This window comes from Planococcus citri, chromosome 5, assembly GCF_950023065.1.
Source record: "Planococcus citri chromosome 5, ihPlaCitr1.1, whole genome shotgun sequence".
NCBI lineage: Eukaryota > Metazoa > Arthropoda > Insecta > Hemiptera > Pseudococcidae > Planococcus > Planococcus citri.
Window position 1 is genome coordinate 19624742 of NC_088681.1, and position 22567 is coordinate 19647308.

General features: G+C 33.8%; 1 protein-coding gene and 1 long non-coding RNA gene across 7 annotated transcripts in view; one reads left to right on the top strand and one right to left on the bottom strand.

Moving 5' to 3' along the window:
• The window catches only part of Dop1R2 (dopamine receptor 2), a 371432-nt gene that overhangs the window by 217573 nt on the left and 131292 nt on the right, over positions 1-22567 (bottom strand). The window lies entirely within an intron of this gene.
• On the top strand, positions 18005-21035 carry LOC135846548 (uncharacterized). Its single transcript, XR_010558979.1, has 3 exons — positions 18005-18137; positions 20590-20900; positions 20978-21035. It is a non-coding gene; the product is annotated as an uncharacterized LOC135846548 (long non-coding RNA).

Sequence of the window (22567 nt, forward strand, 5' to 3'; positions counted from 1 at the left end):
CCTGAATTTCATTTTCACCCCATTTACAGCATTTTTTTGAAAACTGGAGAATCTTAAAATCTGCTGCAGACTTCAAAACGGTTCAAAATCATCACAATCAACTCGTGAAATAAGTAGGTATACTTGGGTGAAAACTAAATTTCAGTTTTTTCCTTTACAGCACACACACAAACAATGAATTTTCTAATTTTTTTTTTTTTTTTTCAAAAATAGTTGTCGGAGAAAATGATTGATTTAGCCCAGAACAATATGATTATGAAAATATGTGCCTTACTCGATGACAGCTGGGGTCTCAAACATGGCGATTACGAGTTTATAAGCGCTGAATTTCATTTTCATCCCATTTAGGTACAGAGTTTTTTTTTGAAGATTCGCTGGAAACTCCGGAACGTTTCGAAACCATCACCAATCGACTCGGAAGGTCAAAAATAGAGGACATACCGAATTTCAACGTTTTATCTCAATTTGATGAAATTTTGACTTTTTTTCATGAGAAATTGACCAAATTTGATTTTCAAAGATTACTCAAGAATCAAAAATGAATTCAAACTCCTGAAATGTTTCTGGTTGCGCATTTTGGGATCCTCTTTCGATTTCCCTTTGTCCAATTCGATCATTTTTGGTGTTGATTGAAGCTGTTCTGTTCCCTTTTTAGATTCTTTATTAATCTCGCAAATTCAGTTTCTCACTCATGGACAAAAGCATTCCTCGAAACGTATACAAATTGACTCACAGAGCTCTTGCTGGCTAATCCCAATATTCGACAGTTTTGAAAAATGCTGACCACTTCACAAAATATTATTTTCCCCAGCAGTTCCAAAACTGAGCTTTGAAACGAGACTGCAATTTGAAATATGACCAGGGACGACGTAATTTGGAGTAATAATCATACTCGGACAGCAGAAATCACTAGCAAAATATTTCTTCAGAAAACTTCAATACTTCTCTATCCATCAACTCTTCAACCAAAAATACCCATCTCTTGTAATTTATACCAAGCAGTAAATTCGGCACTAGGGAAGAGGAGGAGGGTACAAGGAAGTACTTCGTTGCTATACCTACTCGTATGCCTACATAATCGAATATATCTATACTATTCTCGCGCGTGAAATGCAATTAATCTATAATCCAGCGATGCCGACGACAGAGACGCGTTGGGGGATGTGCCAGGTAATTGGCAAACCAATAATTTTACCCATCGAATCGTCCAGGGAATACAAAAACGTTAATCGCGCCAGCAACGAAAGAGGTACCATCGCTCTTGACAAGTGAAATTAGATTAGAAATTTTCGACGGCGCGGCGCTGTCGAGCTTTAAAAAGTTTCACAAGCTCGAAGCTGGTGTCAACGACAGAAAAGGCTCTCGCAAGCAGCAGCAGCTGTGGCTGCGATTGGCGAGCATCAAGCACGGCCATAGGATACGTGTAAATAGCCAGGCCAGCACGATACCTGCTATTATTAGATTGTCAATTTCATTAGCTCGAATCGAATAAGAGACTAAAAGTTGTTACACTTTTTTCCACTCAGTCAGACCAATGATGGGTGTTTTTTGTCCATCGAATGACAATGACGTGTTAGAATCAAAACAACGCAGGTTTTCCGACGAGGTACTTAGCATTAGAAAGGATTAACACAACGCAGCACTGGCACACAACTCGTTCACCGTATAGCAGGGGCAGGAAATACTGTACAACTAAAGGGTAAATTTAGCGCAGCAAGTTAAAGCAAAGGTAAGTTGCTTTTAAGATTTGCAAAACATTAGCACGTTTAATTAAAATTTGAATAATACAAGCGGCCAGCGAAAACGACGACATTTGTCAGGTTCTCTCGTATACCTAGATAAACGTCGGTAGGCAGCTCGTACCGTATTCCAAGATATACAAGGTTAATGGAGTCGATCGCGTCGATACTGTGAAATCTCACCGCATACAGAGCTAGAGAAAGCATCGCTGACGACCATAACCGCAAACTCGCAAGCATTAATGGATATTCCACTGCTTGCGGCGGCAGCATTTGTGTGGTTGGGCCCATCGGGCAAAGGGCAGCAGTTATACTGGGTAAGGAAAGCATCTACGTGTAGTTTTATTCTTCGTATTATGTCGAGAGTGTTGAGTATACGAGTATGTATACGACGACGTCGACGACTTCGAGCAATGTCGTCAACGTCGTAGCCCCAAACACCGCTGGAATTTAAATACTAATTTGAGGCAACCGCCTTTGGCATTGAATTTGCGATATTGGTCGTATAGCTATCTCTTTGCTGCGTGTCATTTGTATGCATACGAGTACTCCCACACACATATGTACGAGTAGTAATACACGAGAAATGTGTGTTTAGCCGGAAACTAACCATTTTGTAAAACGACTGATTTGAAATTCCAATTGAATTAGAAACGTATAGCAAGAACAAGAACACAAAGGCGAGAAAACACAAACAAAGCAGACGTTTTGCAGAATGAGTACTGAAAGGGTTCAAAAGTTTCATCATTTTTGTGATCACATTCGTGCTGTCTGAATTTCTCAACTAATGAATATCTTCTACACATAAGATGGAGGAGCTTGATTATTTACAGAGGGTAAGAAATGTTGAGAATATTTTTCTGAAAACTTAGATCGGTCAACCATATTTTTACAAGCCAACTTTTAGCATCCATAGACTCTGAAAGAGCACAGATTGGGCTCCTTCACTTTCGAGTTGAAATTCAATCTTGTTGTAGCTTCGATACTCCTCAAATCCTGAAACTCAACAACTCAACCTTCTCGAATTAATTCTCATCATTTTCGAACAGATAAGCACACTTCTGCATATCTCTCAAGCAGTCAAATTGGAATACATATTTGAGCGAATTTTTCAGACAATGATGATGGTACCCTTGAGCACTTTTTTCAGGAGTCACTTTCAAGCAGTAAAAATGAGACATTTGCTTGCACACACCCTTCGAGCATTGAAAAATGGCACCTTTGCGCACTCTTTTCTGGAAGACATCTTCCAAGTAAGTGTGCGGTGAAAAAAAAACATCGTTGAAATAATTCAAAAACGCAAAAAATCACTGCAATCCGCAAAAAATACAGTATTTTAACAAAATTCAAACAAAATTGCATAAGACATTGTTGAAACATTTTTTAAATAAAAATTTAAAAAAAAATAAAAATAATAGGTGGATTGTAAATCACCAAAAACTGATAATATTTCCATATTTGGCAACAAAAAAAAACATCTTGCGCAGTTCGCAAGATCAACCGACTTTGCTCTAAATATACCCCAGTAATTTACCAACATTTATCTCAGTAATTTATCAGACATTACTTAAAAATTTACCAATTTATCAAAATGCGCAGAAGTACCCAAATTTACCGATTTAATGAATAAGAAAGGTCGAAAACATTGACAAAATAAAATAGTCAATCATAAGTAGCCATCATATTACACTTTTATGAAATTGATTTTCAAATAAAAATTAGCGTACTTATGAAGACGTAACCGTCATATTACAAGTGGAATAATATATCAGGAAAATTGTTGACAAAAAACAAAATTATTACCGAAATTTACCAATTTACCGAAATTTAGCTATTTACCAAAATTTACCAATTTACCAAAATTTACCAATTTACCAAAATTTACCAATTTACCTATTTACCGAAATTTACCTATTTACCGAAATTTACCTATTTACTGAAATTTACCTATTTACCAAAATTTACCTATTTACCGAAATTTACCAATTTACCAATTTACCGAAATTTACCAAAATTTACCAATTTACCTAAATTTACCGATTTACCAAAATTTAGAGGTTTTTAATGGCTTAATTTTTATCCAGAATTGAAATTTAGCTATTTACTGAAATTTACCAATTTACCAAAATTTACCAATTTACCAAAATTTACCAATTTACCAAAATTTACCAATTTACCAATATTTACCAATTTACCAAAATTTACCGATTTACCAAAATTTACCGATTTACCAAAATTTACCAATTTACCAAAATTTACCAATTTACTAAAATTTACAAATTTATCAAAATTTATCAATTTACCAAAAATTTACCATTTTACCAAAATTTACCAATTTACCAAAATTTACCAATTTACTAAAATTTACCAATTAACCAAAATTTACCAATTTACTAAAGTTTATTAATTTACCAAAATTTACCAATTTACCAAAATTTACGAATTTACCAAAATTTACGAATTTACCCAAATTTATCAATTTACCAAAATTAACCACTTTACCAAAATTTACGAATTTAACAAAAATTACCCCAGCAATTTACTAACATTTACCTCAGTAATTTACCAGACATTACCCATTAATTTACCAATTTTCCATTTTACCAAAAATTACCCCAGCAATTTACCAACATTCTGATTCACCTCAGTAATTTACGAGACATTTCCTCACTAATTTACCAATTTTTTTACCGAATTTTAATTACCCCAGTAATTTACTGTCAAAGGTTTTTACCAATTTACCAAACTTTACCAATTTACCAAAAATTACCCAAGCAATTTACCAAAATTTTCGACCAACTTTAATTACGAGTAATTCACCAAAAATAACTAATCATTTTATTTACTAAAAATTACTATTAATTAACAAAAAAAAAAAATTATCAAAATTTACTGGCTATTTACCAAAAACTTAATGTCTTTGTTAAAACAAAAATTACACTAGAAATTTTTGAAAAATTTTGATTTTTTATGGCAAAAAAATTTTGGACGGATAAAATTAACAAAAAAATTAACAAAAAAATCAACAAAAAATTTTCTCCTCTTGACTCGCGCGGGATTCGAACACCCGACCTTCGGCGTACCAATCTGCAACCTACACACCCTAACCACCCCATCTGTTTGTTGGGGGTGAGCCGTTTGCGAGATATAAGGGTTTACACAAATTTCTGCTTATCCATAACGTTGAAACACACTTAAACGTTCATATCTCGTAAACGGCTGAACCGATTTCGACCAAATTAAAAATTTCTCTAGTTCAGTATCAAAGCAATATTTTGCCATCATCAGTTTCGACTTAAAGTTCGGAGCTTTTGAGTTCAGCGTGACACAAATTTATACATAAATTGATATATAAATAAATATATAAATAAATATATATATAAACTTATCTCGTTTTGCGCCATATGTCTTATCGTGATCAGCACACTCCAAAACGTCAAGAAAACCCACCCCCACCCAAATCCTCAACCATCATGACAAATACAATACCTTACTTTTCCGTTTCACGGCAAAGTCGGTAAAATGTATTAAAAGTGTTGAAAATAATTATGTTAAACTGGTATCAAAATATGAAAAAGTGGCTCAAAAGTTGATAAAACTCAGTAAAAATGGCAAAAAATCGCATTAAAAAACTAATGAAATCAATTGAATACAAAAAAAAAAAAAAAATTAAACCCACCAAAAATTACTAAAAAGTAATAGACTTCAGTGAAATTTGACAAAATGCAATAGAAATTGCATAAAACATCTTTGAACCCAATTTTAAACCCAATTAAAGCAATAAAAACAAGTACAGGGTGACTGGAAATTCCAGCAACCAAAAAATTGGTTCCTTAAAAAAATATCAACAGCCAAAAAGAAATGAAATGGCAGTCGTTGCATAGCAGAGACTCCAAGTGATTCGCAGCTAATAAACTTGTTCCCTTGTAATGATTCTTCCACAACATTTTTAGTAATAAGTAAAAATTTTTGATTTTTCACCAAAAAATTTTTAAAGTTTTTTTCCCTGGAAAATTAAATAACGATCAGCGAATGGCGGTGGGTGCATCATCTGGTGAAGACCATCGTGTAGCGTTGCATAAGCCACCTTAAAATAATCCGACGTAGGCAACCTTTCTTACACCTATGCTAATTGTCTGCTTGGTACTCATTATTCAAGTATGCCTGGTCTGCCCCTGCAAAATGTTCGCTATGCAATTTGAATGGGGGGTGAAACTTTAATTACTTGGGGGAGTACCCTTCTACTATTAATAACAACGCAATTGAAAAGGCCTGTTCAAAAACGTATTTTTTATTTTAAAAAAAAATTTGGGTTGCATGACTTTCCGGTCACCCTGTACCTAAATCGCTAAAAACTGCTGAAAAGTACAAAAATTAGGCACCAATAATTGCTTTGAAAACGTATAAAAACCACGAAAAAAACGTTACAAGGTGTCTACTAAATGGAAAAAAAGAAAAAGGAAGACCTTTTGAGCATTTTTACAGGACCTTTTTTTTAAAAAAAAATAGGTACGCAGGTTTCAAATACTTACCTCATATAATTTCACGGTTTTCGTTATTCTTTATATGACTTTTTTCACGATTTCAAATTCATTTCAATGCCTGATCTATTTTTCGTAATTTTGCACAATTTTTTTTCATAACTGAGCATTTTTGCACTATTTTGCTTAATTTTTCAAAACGTTTCATCAATTTTCAGCCAATTTAAACAATTTTTATGGCATTTTAATAATTTTCCAGTTTTCGTAGAATTTTGCTCAATTCTGATAATTTTTTCACATATTGGATAATTTTTGGTAATTGCGTCCAAAGGATGACTTTTTGATGACTTTTATGATCTTGGTCAAATAAAAGTTGCATGAAAGTGAAGCAAAATTTAAACCATTTGTAAAGGAAATCACGAAAGGAAAAGCTATAGTGAAATCTCTGTACAGTTTGCGGGGAAAACTTCAAGAAAAAATGTCATAGCCTACAGCTAAATGGAAATTCCCAAAAATTACTGAAATTTTGGCAAAATTGGAGAAAAGTTACAGATAATTGCATAAAACCATACTAGGAAATACAAAACACAAAAACAGCAAAAAAAAAACAGTTGAAAATTAGCAATAAATGATAAAATTTCAGTGAAGTTTGATAAATTCCAGCTAACAATGCACAAAACAGCGTTTAAATTATTTAAAAACACAAATTATAGCGTTAAAAAATCACGGTAAATCAACAAAAAAATATTGAAATTTCAGCACAAAATTGGCAAAAATTGAAAAAAATAGACAATTATCAACATTCAACATTGAAGAAAAAACATGAAAACCTCGATTAAACTTTTCAAAAACTAATGAAATTTCAGTGAAATTTGACAGCATTTATCAAAAGTTGCATAAAACTTTGTTGAAATGGCTTAAAAACATGAAAAAAAAAACAATGAAAATAAATTATCTAAAATTGTAGAAATTTGACAAAATTTTGCATAAACAATTTTTAAAAACTCCTAAAAATATAAAAAAAGCATTGAAATTGATAATACCTACTCGTCAAAAAGTAATGAAATTGCAGAAAAAATTGACAAAAAATTGATTTTAAAAAAATAGCAAAAATAACAATGATTATTAAAGTTGGCGCAAATGAACCAAAACTTGTAAAATTTCAGTAAAATTTGATCAAAATTTAGCATAAAAAACCATAAAAACATGAAAAAAAAACATTTAAGTCAATAAAACGCAAATTGTCAAAAACCAAAGTCGATGAAAGGGTATTCCCGGTTAAGATAGGTGAAATGGCCCTAATCTCAGATTTGGAAAATCACGATGGATTATTGTTGGGTACCTCCAATAAAAATTTTCGAGCGGAATTTCCGCCCCCCCCCCAACCCACCCCCCTTGGTCAGTATAACCAAAAAACGCGTTTTTTGCGCGAAAAATTCGGTATCCATGAGTGGTGGGGATAAAATTCTGGTACCACGCGGAATGTGTAGGGAAAGCCTGGGCCTTTCAACACGATTTTTTTCAAAAATTTTTATCGTAGTGGTGGGGGTAAAATTGACAAAAGAAAACTTTGAAGCGCCACAGCTCCGAACTGAAGGGTGCTACACAAAAACCGTTTTCGCCAAAATGTGTCTTTTTACAAGTACTTTCTTCCTACTAATCCATGAAATTGAAATTTTGTCTGCAAAAGGCTCATATTTGCAAAAAACCCTGAAAAATACGCGGTTTTCACGTTTTTTTGCAAAATTATGCGAAATATGCGAAAAATGAATAGAACAAAAAATGTTGAGCGTCGAATTTCACCCTAGAAAACGTGTTCATGAGGTTGTCAAAACGCTCATCTACTGAAGTTAGCTTTGATTGTAATCATGAGCTCTGTGAATAAAAAAATACCAAAAAAATTCAAATTGAGGAAAGAGCGATTCGGTTATAATTTTCACAGTCTTCTCATTTCAAACTCGTTTCTACATACAATGCTTGGTCAAAAAAATCCGTAAAAATGAAAATATCGCAAGTCAAACTTACAAAAAGTTACCAAGAATGGGCAAATTACCCAAAAATTGTTCAGAAATCTAACTCAAAATCAGTATTTGCAGAAAATACGAGTACAAATTTCAATCTTACCAAAATTCAAAAACTTTGAAAAAAATCCCAAAATTGTACTAAAAGGTCATCTAAAATGGATTGGTTCAAAATCAGATTGATGTCCTAAAATCAAGGGGTAACTATTACAAACCATAAAAAAATTGACAAACTTAATCCAGGCTTGATAATGAGAGGAAAACAATTTTCAACCAAAATTGGCCCATCATGAGGGACAAATCGTTTGAAAAATCAATTTTTTAGCATTTTTGAAGATCCTTTACCAATACTACATATCCTGAAAAAAAAATATACGTTGTGTATCTTACCCATAGATTGATGTGATAAACATAGGTACCTATCATTTTATTTATAAGTATAATTGAATATTTTTTTCGGGTCAGAATTTTTCTATTTTTAAAGAGAACTAGAAAAAAAGAATAGAAAAGAAAATCAAGAGAAGAAATATAAAATTACAAAATATTGATTTTAAAAATGGAAAAAGTTTTTTTTTACAACACCTAGGCATGTAATTTACGTCCTATTTATTTTGAAATAACTAGAAAAAAATTAAATTTTGACAATGATTTGGCAAAAAACAGGATTTTTTTAGGATAATTTTGGGAAAATCAAGAATTCTTGCCAATTTAGGCAACAAGATTTTTTGAACATTTCGGCAAAAAGCAGGAGTTTTCTTTTGGCAATTTTTACAAAAGTTGGGAGTTTTTTTTAATAATTCTGACAAAAAAGGAACTTATTTACGATTCTGACGCAAACGAGATTTTTTTGACAATTTAGGCAAGAACAGAACTTTGCAGACAATTCTGGCAAAAAACATAGCACTGACTTCTTAGGATCATTTTGGCAAAAGAAGGAAATTTTGAAATTTTGGCTACTAACAAAGTTTTTTGGTCATTTCTGCAAAAATATTAGGACTTTCTTAATAATGTCAAAAAAAGGTATTTTTTTCAACAATTTTGGCATGAAACATGTACTTTCTTGACAATTTTTACAAAAAGTCACGATTTTTTGATAATTATGGAAAAAAATTGGAATTTTGAAATTTTGGACAACAACAGGTCTTTTCGTTCATTTTTTACAAAAAATATTAGGATTTTTTGGTAACGTCATTCAGAAGAAAACGTATTTTTCGACAATTATGACCAAAAACAGTGCTTTTTTGATAATGTCGATAGAAGTTAGAGTTTTTTTATTTCACCAAAAAGTGACTTTTTTGATAATTTTGGCTAAAGTAGGAATTTTTGACAAGTTTGCAGTAGCGATTTTTCGCCCCATACTATGTAACGACATGACCAATGTGACATGCTGCAAAGATCTGATATGTGTGCGCGCGCTTAGCTCAGTAGATGAGCGTTTTGACAACCTTATGAACACGTTTTCTAGGGTGAAATTCGACGCTCAACATTTTTTGTTCTATTCATTTTTCGCATATTTCGCATAATTTTGCAAAAAAACGTGAAAACCGCGTATTTTTCAGGGTTTTTTGCAAATATGAGCCTTTTGCAGACAAAATTTCAATTTCATGGATTAGTAGGAAGAAAGTACTTGTAAAAAGACACATTTTGGCGAAAACGGTTTTTGTGTAGCACCCTTCAGTTCGGAGCTGTGGCGCTTCAAAGTTTTCTTTTGTCAATTTTACCCCCACCACTACGATAAAAATTTTTGAAAAAAATCGTGTTGAAAGGCCCAGGCTTTCCCTACACATTCCGCGTGGTACCAGAATTTTATCCCCACCACTCATGGACACCGAATTTTTCGCGCAAAAAACGCGTTTTTTGGTTATACTGACCAAGGGGGGCGGGTTGGGGGGCGGAAATTCCGCTCGAAAATTTTTATTGGAGGTACCCAACAATAATCCATCATGATTTTCCAAATCTGAGATTAGGGCCATTTCACCTATCTTAACCAGGAATACCCTTTGACAATATATGTCAAAAATTGCACGAAATTCCTTGAAATGGCTTAAAAACACGAATATAGCATTAAAATCATCGCGAATTAATCAAAAATGATTAAATTTCAGTTTAACATGGCAAAATTTAGCAACAGATGTACGAAACATTACCGAAACTTTTTTGAGCACGATTTTAATCATCAAAAATTGACAAAATTTTCACAATACTTGTCAAAAAAATACACGAAAAGACACTAAAAACATGAATGAAATGCGTCCGAATCAACAAAAACTACCAAACAGTGATCAAATGTTGACAAAATCGGGGAAAACTTGATAAAAATCGTAGGTAGGTAGGTATAAAAAATCTATTAGGAGTTTTTAAAGTGATGTAGGTTAGGTACGTAAAAAACACAAAAACAGCAGCAAAGCAATTAAGGTTTACCAAAAGGTAATGAAATTTCAGTGAAAGAGTGAATGTTGCACAGCATAAAACATTGTTAAAAAGACTTGAAAACACGAATAAAGAATTTAAAATTCTTAATCACAAAAAACTGGTGAAATTTTAGTGAAAATGAGCTAAAATTGAGCGGAAAAGTACTTAAAATAATTATAGATAAATTTTTAAAAACACGAAAAAGCACAAAAAAATAAATTATATTAACCAAAAATTGATAAATACTTTTGTACTTGACAAAACTACTGTTACAGTGAGTTCGAGATATGAATGGAACATCAAAATCATTGAAAATCATTCTACAAAGATATAATTTAAATAAGATTTGGCTTTGTGCGCTTTTTTCAAGCAGTCTTAAAGGAGGGGGGGGGGGAGTCCTCCGAGCACACTATTCAAATTTTATACTGCTAAGAGTAAGTAAGAATTGGTACATTTGAAAGTGAGTATATTTTCAAAGTGGTAAACCAAGCACTTTGAACTTTTATCGTGCTCAAACTATTTTCGAGCTTTCAAAATGAAAATCACCAGGAACTTTTTTCAGATCCACATCTACACTACAATTTATACAGCAGCCCCCCCCCCATAAAAATTCTCCTTGCATTCATCGTGTAAAAAGTCATTTTCTCAGTAGTTCAAGCTTTTTTTTCCTCCGCCAACAATTCCTTTAATAAGTTCCAAGTATGAGACCTCTTTGGCTTAATGTAAATCAAAAAATTACCTTATCATTCAATCAGGGTTACAATTTTTTTTACAAAATACAATTTCGCAATTTCGCTCAAACTTTGGCATATTTTGTACTTTGTTGACAAATATTTTCTGCACTTTTTTCATTCGATTCTCCACCACCTTTATAGTAGGGGTACCATGTCAGTCTATCGTTTCAAAATCGCAAAAGAGTGGCATCGGAAAGATATAAAATTTTTGCGATATTCCTTCGAAAGGGGACCATTTTCCGACCCCGAAACCACCATTACATTTTTGAGATCGAATTGCAAAATCGATCCAGGGGTTCCCAAAGTTGTGAAAATTGAGCACCTCCGTTGTCATCTGTTTTGGCCAATAAATTCTAACCAAAAGGGGGTAGAGGGGTGCTTGTGGTCTCAAATAACTCGTATTGGATCACTTTTGAAATATCTACCTATGACCGTTCTCATTTAGTGATACCCTACATTTCAGTGGTTACCAAAGTTGAATTTTTGTATTCCAAGTTTTTGAAGTCACGCATTCAAACGAATATTGTCAGTAAATGAATTTTGCAATCTCAAAAAATGTTTCAGATAAAAAATTTGCAAAATTTTATGACGATTTCAAAAATGTGTCATTTTTTTCTTTAGCATTGATGGGGGCCGAGCTGAGGGGGTTGGAACGTCAAAAAACGTGATCTAACAAAGTTGCATCCAACCCTGAATTTGAATTTCTCACGAGGTTTTACCGTTGAACTGTTCTCTTCAGTTGAACTTAAGATTGATCTCGATACACGCAACCACAATCCACTCCCCCACGCCTCACCCCCTCGCTAGAGCTTCAATACCTACTAAAAGTGCACTCTGAACCAAAAATAGCTTCACTTATGAGGTTATGTTGCTGAAGTATTGACTCCAAATGAGCTTAAGATACCTCTCGATGCATTTGACCATGATATCCCCCCTCCTCCTTCTGTTACTGTTCCATTATCCAGAAAAGTACATTTTTGAACTTGAAAGTTGTAATATTTTTACAACAAAATTATTCTATTAAATAAAATGAAAAAAGAAAAACTATAATTATAGGATAGGATTAGGGGTTGAAAACTGAAATAAAATATACATGTATACGTATAGTGACGGGACAAACAGGTCTTTTTTGTATTTCCTTCTTTAGGGGATGCTATTGCTAAATCGTAAATTGAAGTTGCAATTCCGCAATTTTCTTAACCCCGCCTGGTGGCTAGCACTATTTTGAGAAAAAATCAAATACCAAAAAAATATTTTTGGAAGTACATAGGTAATTATAAGCTTTTGGAAATGAAAAATTTTAGTCACTTTTTTTTCTCTTCCGGTAATGATATTCCATAAATCGAAATTTTCAATGTGGCAAACTTGATAGATTTTGTATTTGGATAATTTTGACCTAAAAAAAAATTCAAAATTTTTCGAAAAAGTTACCAGAATTTTTTTTTAATTCTTTCATTTTTTTAGTGTTGTATGTTGTATGGCAATTTTTCGATATTTTCATCGAACTTTCCTTTTGGGAAAACTGCTACATTGCGTCCCTCCACCGCACTCCCTCACAAAATAAGCTCCGCGGTGGAACTGGTGACAATTTATTCCACTCACTTTACCTCAAAAATAAATGATGGATGAGATGTCTTTAAAAATAGAATTTTTAATAATTTCTATTTTTTTTTCAAACTTTATTCTGCAACTCCAAAATCGAAAATTGAAATTCACATTTACTGAAAAAAATCACACTGGACATCAATTTTCACAACTTTGGGAACCCCTGGATCGGTTTTTCAATTCGATCTCAAAAATGTAATGGTGGTTTCGGGGTCAGGAAATGGTCCCCTTTCGAGGAAATATCGCGTAAATTTTATATCTTTTAAATCACTAGTAGCCGTTGGTTATATGTTTTCTATCAATTTCTGACGTAAAATGCAATCTTGGGGTCAAAAGTGGACTTCGAATGATTATGGAGGCTTAAGTGGGAGTGTGGGGGTTGATTGTGGATGCGTGCATCGGAAAATATGTAAAGTTCATTAATTAGAGTCAACACTTTGGCATCATAAACCTCATAAATGAAGCTATTTTTGGTTCAGAGTGCACTTTTAGTAGGTATTGAAGCTCTAGCGAGGGGGGTGAGGCGTGGGGGAGTGGATTGTGGTTGCGTGTATCGAGATCAATCTTAAGTTCAACTGAAGAGAACAGTTCAACGGTAAAACCTCGTGAGAAATTCAAATTCAGGGTTGGATGCAACTTTGTTAGATCACGTTTTTTGACGTTCCAACCCCCTCAGCTCGGCCCCCATCAATGCTAAGGAAAAAAATGACACATTTTTGAAATCGTCATAAAATTTTGCAAATTTTTTATCTGAAACATTTTTTGATTGCAAAATTCATTTACTGACAATATTCGTTTGAATGCGTGACTTCAAAAACTTGGAATACAAAAATTCAACTTTGGTAACCACTGAAATGTAGGGTATCACTAAATGAGAACGGTCATAGGTAGATATTTCAAAAGTGATCCAATACGAGTTATTTGAGACCACAAGCACCCCTCTACCCCCTTTTGGTTAGAATTTATTGGCCAAAACAGATGACAACGGAGGTGCTCAATTTTCACAACTTTGGGAACCCCTGGATCGATTTTGCAATTCGATCTCAAAAATGTAATGGTGGTTTCGGGGTCGGAAAATGGTCCCCTTTCGAAGGAATATCGCAAAAATTTTATATCTTTCCGATGCCATTGTTTTGATAATTTTCACTTTGGTACCCCTACTATTATGAGAGTTCAAACAAAATTATCTATGTCAGGGATTTCTTTCAAGTGCGATTTTTAAACTTTACCTATTTGAGTATGGCTATACTGCGCCAGGAGCCAAATCCTCAGCTTATAAAATTGACAAATGCGTCTTTCCAGATACAAGGCAAACATGTTTTCAATTTCATAATATTCTTCAATAATATCTAAATCGATGTTAAATTAAATAACTTACTTAGGCTATTTTTATCGACGATTATTCTAGACATTCACTCATATTCGTAAACGTGAACAATTCGTACTCACCTGAAATTCAAAAAAAAAAAAAATCATCATTAGTAATACTCTACACCTAAAACTTATTTTATCAATTTTATGAGATAATATAAGCAATGTCTTAACGATATTTCAGCACATCTCTCAATAAATCAAATCCCAATACTTCTTAATAATCTTGCAAATCGAAAATCGTGTTACTCGGCGTGAACTTTTGTATCACAATATACGATAACAAAAGCAACTTTTTGTTCTACGGATACACTGCAAGATACGTCGAGGCATTTTAGCGATACAAAAACAGAGTACTACGTAAAATACTCGGTGTAAGCGTGAGTGAGACAGAAATATTTGAAAAACAAAGAACTAGTCGAGTTAACCAAGAAGATATCATTGTTGTTTAAAAATTTCAAACGTCGTTTATCTTTTAAATAAATCTTTTTTCTCATTGCAAAGGCAAACTAACGCTGCTGCCGCTGTATAACGTAAGATGTGTGTTGTGTTTTTCTTTATAGTATGTATACCCATATACGTATAGGGCAGCAAAGTCTCTTCGTACTCGTATTTGTACATACGACCTCGACCCGTCCCAACAGTAGTGCAAGGATCTTGGCCGAAAGCGAAACTATACGACTCCCGACTACGGCTGTACAATTTTCCGTTCTGCGTTTTCGCCCACTTTCTATAAATCTTTAAACGACTCGTCGAAAAAATAAATGAAATTTTACGCACCAGAAACGCCTACAAATTTCATGGAGTGTTGCGTTTTTTCTGCTTATTTTTTTCCTTAGCTCTCGAACACTCGCAACGTTAATAATTAGACTTACATTTTTAAAGACGACGTTTCAAAAGAATTCAACTCGCAACGAAAGTCGAAGGGGGGAAAAAAGGTCACATGGTAAAATCAGCATCGAATTTCAATACCTAAGTACAAGTACCTACAGTACACGGATTCTTGGTACGAGTATAAAAACAACAAAACCACTTTTACATTATTTCCCCCTCCTACATTTATTGCTGGTTTAATTAAACGCTAGCTTTTAAAACCGCACGTACTGTAAAAAGTTTTCTAATCAGTAATGCACCGATGAAAGTTCATTTCCGCTTTGAAAGTTTTACTTAAAAGCAACCACCTGTTTCCAGACCAGCAAATGGTTCGACAATTATACTCTTTATACTTTGGCACAACAACTCGCAGACCAAGCGGAATGGCAGGAATATCTTAGGGTAATTTCCAAGTCCACTCGCTATAAAAGAACGAATCAAAATCAAAGCTCTTCAACTATTACACGAACCAGGCACCATACAATAACGATATATCGATTCCAAAAAAAAAACCACCACGGAGAAGGAACAGTTGAGAGGAAGAGAAAAAAAAACTATACATACTACACAACAGATAGTATAGTATATGAATTTAACCTTGACTATAGTATGTATAAGTCGTTCGATTGTGTTGGATTTCGATGAAATAAAGCACGCGTAAGCGTAATCAATCTTCAGGGATCTCTTATGTGTACTATACGTATATCTACCTTAAAATAACACTGTGTACCTTCTATGTACCTACTTTTATATATAAAGAGAGAAAGAGAGGATACACCATCTATACGCCATGCCATAAGCCACCAGCCAAAGTAAAAAGGCGTTATTGAAAATTTATAAAGTTTCGTTTCGTTATTCGCGGCGCTCTCTAAATGAGCTAACAAGCGAGGAGACTTTCCTCCCACCTTGTACCTTGTAGTTTAAAGAAGCAAAACGCGCCGTTTTCAAGAAGAAAGGCTGTGCCTCCGCTCACCACCGCCCCCTCTGATGCTGGTATTTTCTCCGCAAGTGTATAAGCGATGATGACCTTTTTTTTTTCATCGATGCTTTTTTTCCTCATCGTTTTACATGTATCGTCGTAGGTACGTGTTGTCCTCGGTTTGGTTCTACGTTCGAAAATTTTCCCTATATTTTGTTCTCACAGGAGGACATGAGATACATTTTTTTGGGAGAATACTCGAAATTACTCAATTATTGATTGAATTTTGTATGAAATTTTCCAGCTCCAGCGAACGATGACGATTAATTCGAATTGGAAATTTTTGATGTTTTTTCTTTAGAATGAGGGAAGGGGATGAAAATTCGCGAATTTTAAACAAGCATAGTCGAACATTTAATCAATCTACAGAGACCAGGGAAATTGATGAAATTTCAAAAACGAAAAAATTTAGTAGGTAACCTGAATAAAATTAAATTGTAAAAAATTCTCACCAGGGATCTTCTCAACCCCCCTCCCTTCAGGCATCGATTTCGCTTATTTTTTTTCACTGAAGCGTTGGAAGCCGTGACATGACGTTATTCAGAAAAAATTCAGCTGTCCTATAGAAAAATTATAGAGTCTAGGTTAAATTTTATGAAATGGCACAAAAATAGCATAGGTAAATTGACGAAAAAAATGGTCACTTGATCACATTTCAAGGCCCAATCATTTTTCTTGAAAAAAAAGTTTTAGAAATATCGCTCTATTTTTAGGAATTACAGTTGAATTTTGAAGAAAAAAAAAGGAATTCAAGGACCAATTTTTACCAAAAATACGACTAAAAAAGGATCTCAATACTATCGATTTCCTAGTGTTTTGACCCAATATCAACACAATTATTTTATTTGCTATATAAAGTTGAAAAAAATTACTTGTCAAAATTTAAAATGCTCAAGTCCCTTTTTCGATTTTTTGAAAATCAAAGACCAGAAATGAGGGGGAAAATTAAAATTTTACCAAATTGACCTAGAAAACTGAAATTTGGGATATACCCTATTTTCGACCTCCCAAATCGATTGGAAACTGTTTCTATCCGTTTTGGGCAGTTCTGGAGCCTCCAGTAGATTTTTGAAAATGAAAATTTCCACAAAATTTCATCAAATGGATTTGAAAAGCCAAAATTCATTCTGCAAACTAATTTCAATGCCTAACGAAGTTGACTGCAGGTGGATTCCAGGTCGTTTTGGAGCCTCCAGCAACTTTTTGAAAATTACTGGAGCCTCCAGTAGATTTTTGAAACTTGAAATTTCCCCAAAATTTAATCAAATGGAGATGGAAAGCCGAAAATTTATTCTGCACTCCAATTTTAACACCCTCTGAAGACGACTTCAGGTGTGTTCAAGTCATTTTGGAGCCTCCAACAGATTTTTGAAACTTGAATTTCCACAAAATTTCATCAAACTCAGTTGGGATGCCGACCTTCATTCTATTAATAAATTTCAATGTTGCCCTTGCCCCAGAGGATCGACGGGGGGATCTACTGTGTTCAGTTGAGTTTAAATTCTCAAGAAACTTTTAAGCTTATTAAGGAATACTTAGAGGAAATTATCACTTTCAGGGTTTGACGGTCGTTTCGGTACAACATTATTGAACGCTGATTAGTGATTACGAGTACCTATTATCAGACTGTTAAACCAATATTTTGATTTTTTGGATCACGTGTCTCACATCAAGCAAATCGTTTTCAATATTGATATTTCGTATTCGTAATACTATCTGAAGATATCTCTTGAATTAAAAAAGGCCTAGAAGGAAGTTGCAATGATATTCATTACCTAAATGTAAGCAGTTTATTATGTACATGTTTTTGAACGGTTTGAAATTTTAACTACCGTACGATGGATGATTCACGTTCGAGAAAATGAATCCATTGGTTTACTTTATTCTATGTGTTTTTGTAACGGAAGTGCTATCAAAAAAAGGTGACGATTTCATTGATTAATAAAAATGACTTCAAAGATTTTTTTTGTTCGCGTCTGCTTTCCTTTTCACAGCTTTAATTTTAAATTTACATATGTAACATTGAAGATGTTTGTCTTCTCTTTTATTTTATAGTCCAGGAGAATTGGCTCGAAAATGTTTCAGTAGGTATGTAGTACGAAAAATAGCATTTTTCGTCAATTCATTGACAAATGGTGGGGGGGAGGAGATTTTTTTCACATGTTCGTCTACACATTTAACATTGGTAAAATAAGTATCTCAAAAATGCAAACATTCTCATTTTTTAGGTTTTATGACGATATTTAAGTGCCAAACATGTAGATAATTTTTTTCTCGAAAATAAAAAAAAATTGCCAGTCCAATTTTTGAAACGTTATTCTACGTAAAAAAAAAAAAGACTAAAACTGAGAATTGTTTCAGAATTTTAACTCGTATTATGAGTCTTTAAATCGATTTTTTAGGTTTTCGAAAGTGGCAACACTAATTTTGACATCATTCGTCGCTTACTCTCTCAAAGCACTACAATTTGAAAAAAAAGTTCAAAATTCTATACTACGTAAGTACAACCGAAGCTATTTGCAACTGAAATTTTTCATTTTCGGTCATTTTAAAAAACTTTTAAGCCCCACAGCTCCGCCAAAAAAAAAATCGCAAAAATGTCCGGTTTGCATCATTTGTTATCGTTTGATGACCTCTAAGTACACATGTTCTGATTTTGAAAAAAAGCCAAGTCTTCTCGCGCAAAAATCCGCCGATTTGAAAATATTGAAAAAGTGTAGGTACACACTACACAGTAACACAATCACGTTTGCTTGGTGGGAGGGTTGGATCCACAAATTTGCAGACTCCATTTCCCTAAATTTGCAAACCGGAATTCCACCAAGTTCCCTCCACCACCACCCCCCCCGTTTATATTTTTTTAAAAACTTGCCAATGGTGGCGGATTTAAGGATTAGGGCTCAGGATTTAGCTCAAGGGTCCGAAGTAACATTGTTCAAGTGACACATCATTTTTCAGGTTTTCTATAGGGTGCTGTATACAAAAATGCACTTCATTTTCACCAAAATCCTCTTCATTTCCCTCAATGAGCCATGACATTAATGGATAACTTGAAAACGTACGCTAATTTGAGCAAGGTTCGGAAGTTTCCTTTGTGAATGTTTCACAAGAAAATAAGAGGTAATAAAAATTTATTTTTGATGTGTGAAATTGGATTTTTCTGGATTTAAAATATTATACTCGTAGATATGTATTTCATATTTGAATTAAAACTTCTCAAAAATTTCAATTTTAAAAATTTTCAGAAATTTTAAGTTTAGAAAAGTAATGTGAAATGGTCCGAGCGAAGCGAGGGCAGAACTTTTGGAATTCTTTTTTCAACCCAAGAGGTCAAAAAACTTTATTTTTGACTTGAGAAATTGATTTTTCTGGATTTAAATGTTTTTCAGAAATTTTTAATTCGAGCACAGCGAAAGCAATAGGTACATTTTGATAGTTCATAATAATTTTGGAAGTGAAGCAACATTCTTGATGCGAGACAAATTGTCTACCTTTATAATTTGAGAGAAAAAATAGATAGGTACCTAAATAATTATTTTGCCAAGTAAATACTTCTAGGGGTAAGAAAGCTGTACTGCTCGTTTGGTAGAAAATTTTTCGTTGTTCAAAGTTGCAGAGAAGGAAATTTCGCCTAAAAAAATTTGTACATATTTAAATTGAAAAAAGGTGGTGAAAACTGAATTGGAGAGGTCAAGGGTCCACATGTAAGCCTAGGGGGGAATTTAGAAATTATGCTGTCTAAAGCGTTTGGGATGGATGCACGTTAGAATAGATGCTTCTAGAAATCTCAATATGTGTATCCCCTTCCCCTAACACACGCATTCGACTTACGTATTGCTTCAATGTGGTGAGAGAGGGTAGGAGGATGTCATGGTTACCCAGAATGTCACCGGAAAGAGTGGAACATACCTACTCGTATTTTCATACTTACTTAGGACTCGAAAACAGGTTTAAAAACCGTTCTCCTTCGCATTTATAGCATACTTATTTCAAGAGAACACTCTTATTTGGATAGCTGTAGGTCCACCCTCCCCCCTTGAGGTTACGAAAATGATCTATAGATCATCTGAAAGGAAATCTGATGCAGATTATTTTATTGTTTAACTAATTTTGAGTTCCGGGCAGTTGAGGAAATAATCAATAAAAACTGAAATTGGGAGGCTAAGATCCACAGGGATGCTCACAACGCAGACGCACCCCGACACCTCAGATCTTTACTCAGCACATCAAAAAGGACCTGCAGTATCCCTAGGAAGAAACACTAATTCTCCTGGACTATAAGGAAATTCGATCCTATGACTTCAATCAATTCGATAATATTCAGCAAAACCTCGAGATTCGTTCATTTTTTCACACTTGCCTTTGTTTTCACAGCTTTACTTGTTAATATACGCGACGGACGCCCATGGGGGGACCTTGAAGACCCTTGGAACCGTAAAATCACTATCTTCAAATACTACGTTACGGATTACGATTACAAATATTTAGCCGCGTGCCCTGCTTCTAGCCCTCTAGAACATCAATTCAACAAAGATGTCTCGTTAACCAAACAAAGCGTATTCTCGCGATTAATTATATGGAGAAATCGATCACTGACAGACAGTGATCTTGATATTTGTGAGGAGTCGTACGAGCCCGCCATGATTTATAATACATTTACGGGAGAGTATAGAATAGGATATGAGGTTTGTTTTTTACCAACTCGTCTCACTTTTGAAATCATACTCGTATTCTCACCGAAATATTGTACATATTTTTTCAGCTTTATTACTTTAAAAACGAGACTGAATGTAATTTCAAAAATGGATATCCGGCTCTGGTAATGTGGATTTCATTACGTATTAGGTACATAAGTACCTACTTGAGGTATCAAACTACATATAAAACATTGTACCTATGCAATTTTTTGCTTTTTTGTTGGTATTGTTGTAGGATTATCATTGGATAAATGTACTGTCTATAAACTGCTCAAAAAACAACAAACATGTAAAAGTTGAAAAATTTGACAAATTTAGTGATTTTTTCAAATATAAAAACTTAAGCGTTGAATGCAAAAATTACCGACCTGATGATGAAGAATTGTATTCAGAGGTATGTATCTAGTCTACCTACTTATGCTGCTTTCTTCATAAGAAACCACTCCAATCAATTTCAGGATAATTATTACCAATTTCTGACACATTCCAATGCAGTGAACTAGACTTGAAGATATGCCTATGTCGACATTGGTGTATTTTTTTCATCAGAAATTAATATATATTAACAATGTTGTTGGTAATTCAGGAAAATCAGAAAAAGTATTTGAAAGACGTTCTGGCACCTTCGTCCTTATTCGAAGGAACCCCCGATCTGTCATGCGGGCAACCTTATGGATGTTTAACACCATCGCAGATACTTCCATTATGGTATTTTGGCTCGAGCTCTGCCAGGCTCGCCAGTTGTTCGCATTTAAACGTTATACCGGTTTGGAAAAGCATCGCAGATGGAAATTTGAGAAAAGTCGATCTTTTCGTAGCTGCAATTTTCAAGGTATGGGTATAAAAGACCATGGATGGAATAATGTTTAATCGTGAATGAACACTTACGTGTACCTCTACCTACATAACGTATTTCTTTCACTGCCAGAAAACAAGCGTTAACGAAGTTATTTTTGGAGTACATGGAGTATTGGAAATGATGGTACCGAGCGGCTCACGAGAAATGTATTTATCGGATACTAATAAACGCCATCATGTCGGGGAAATTCCAAAAATAATTTATCGAATTATTAAATTCGAAGTGTTAAACAGTAAACATATGGCGGTAATCGTAATCCATAATAATCCTAGCGTTATCCCAGATACTGATAAGCTTTGTGACAAAAACGATACTCTTATTCACACGTGGGATAAAATAATCAACGATGATCCAAAAACTGGATTAACTTACATTTGTCCGATGACCGCAGATCTTGAAAAAAAATTAAACGTCGATTATTACGGCATAAATAAACTTAATTTTGCCGCGATTCCATGGGAAGATTACGAGTATCCTTATCGTCTGACTTCTTTGGATGTAGAAGAAAAGGTCGATTCAAGCTTTGAAAGATTTTTAAAAGTGTATATTCCAAAGAAATGAAAATTTTATAAGAATTGATCCTCTTACATAGGTACTACCTTGTAGATACCTACGTATTTTCATTTAGGTATTCTACTTCCTTTTTTTGTTCAGTTTCAGAATTTTGACATTTTTTTGGCAATTACGAGTATTATAGAAGGTGTCTACCCCGTATTCTAATTTCTTCCTTTTTTTGATAATGACTAATTGACTACCTATTAGAATCTCTATCTATCTCATTCACAGATAAATTTCA